Raw genomic sequence first — 2,038 nt, forward strand, 5'->3', positions numbered from 1 at the left:
TTCCTGTTGTTATTATGTCGCTGTACAATTGACATATAAAATATCTGAACGGACCTGTTTCCTCTCAAAATGACTCAGTTGAGATGGTCAGTAGCCTTGCAAGAAGAGAAAAAAAGGAAATAGTGGTATATTTCCAGGAGTTGTTATCACCAGACTGCAGCTCTCTGAGTCCTCTGAGCGCCTGATGCAGCTCTCCAACCATGTTATTACCTTTCTTTATCTGTTTCTGTTATCTGTCATAACTGAGTGGGTGATTCTGTCTCTTATAGGTCAACACAGAGTTGACTTCATAAAGTGTCGGGGGGGTTAGATCAATACTGGCTGCTTTGGTACACTCGCGCTTTGATCCGTGAATCAACTCAATCGAATGTCACCTGAAGGAGGCTTCAGAAAGAGCTCCCTGGAGGAGGAGGTGAGAGTGGGGGGTTGTGATTTTACAACCCACTCCCCCTTGACCCACACCACATGGGTTTTCAGTGAGAGCTCCATCAATGACTGTCCTGCTGCATTGAGGAGTTGAAGCTTTGGGTCTTTGAGAAATCCTCTTCATTAACACATCGATGGTCCGATGGTGCTGAGGGCCTGAACGGTGATCAATGATGAGGAAAAAGGAGAACTACTGTACAGGTATCATGAGGCTGTGCATGAGGGGATACCATAAGACTGCACATGCAAAGACTAATCAAAGATCATTACTGGATCATTACTCATTCCCATTATGTCTTTGAAATGATCTGAACCATTTGCTGAACTTGTCTTTTTCTTAACATCATAACCTGATCTGAGATAGAACCTGGAAAAACAACTCCATATTTACTGTTTACTATTATGTTATGTGGTTAAATATACATAGAATCCATAAGTGGTTTTAGGTTTAGCAATTCTTAGAGATGATCGGTTCAAGTTATGCATGAGAATCATGGAGTTCTAACAACAAAGACCTTTTCTTTCAGAGAAAAATATGTGTTAACAACTTGTAATATAAAATATACAAAGCATACACTAGGAGGGGTCTTTAGTCCCAGTCGCAGTGATTACTGGATGGAAAGAAGAAAAAAGTAAGCTTTTACCATAGGGGGAGAGCAGTGGTGGGGGTTAGGGTTTATCTCAGGGTTGGGCAAACTTTTTGACTTGCAGGCCAGAATGGGTTCTAAAATTTGACGGAGGGGCCTGGCAAGGAGCATTTGGACCTCATATGTAATTTATCAAACCTGGGGATTGAAATGTATTAAACAAAGACACAATTGAATGTGCAAATAAAAAAAAAAATCAATATGAATCACGAATCAACTTTCAAAACATATTACAAAACAAAAGAACAAAAGAAAGGGGTCTTCAAATTGAAAGCAATTTGCAATTTAAAGACAGGAATACACTGTAAGTTTTTGCGAGAAATTTTCAATCAGTTTTTTTTTTTTTCCAGTCTGGTTTTTAGACGTACAGTGTTGTGGTGTACAGCAGGTAGATTGTATCAGAGCATCAGGTCGCCCAGTGTGAGAACATACATCTTGAGCTGTACAACGAAACCCTGCGGTTTCATTGTACAGTGTGAGCTGCAACAGCGTGCAACGACTGAAATAAATCGTACAATGTATGCCCGGCTTCAGCTATTTTACTGCAGCTTTCTGTAAATGTGCAAGTTATTATTTTTTTTCATAACACATTAAAGAAACTCCCATTTCAGGGGGAACAGTGTTGTTTTTCTCTCTTTTTTGCCAGTGCATAAAAGTCTGGAGTTAGTTTTGTTGTGGCAATTCTAACAATAGATCTGAGGTGTTGGTGAGTTAACCGGGATCTGTGATGGGCTTTGTTGATGTTCCACATGCTGAATGTCTGCTCACATACGTAGGTCGAGTCAAAAAATGCCAGCATCTTCTGTGTCATCCTTCTGTGTCAGTCAGTTCTTTTGGAATGTGATTAAATTGATCTCAGATAATATAGTAAAATATTTTTGTGTTATGTTTGATCAGGACCTGTCATTTAAATCCCTTTTCAAAGAGATTCTTAGAATTTCCTTCTTTCATCTGAGGAATATTGC

This window comes from Cyprinodon variegatus, unplaced genomic scaffold, assembly GCF_000732505.1.
Source record: "Cyprinodon variegatus isolate N-32 unplaced genomic scaffold, C_variegatus-1.0 Scaffold1418, whole genome shotgun sequence".
NCBI lineage: Eukaryota > Metazoa > Chordata > Actinopteri > Cyprinodontiformes > Cyprinodontidae > Cyprinodon > Cyprinodon variegatus.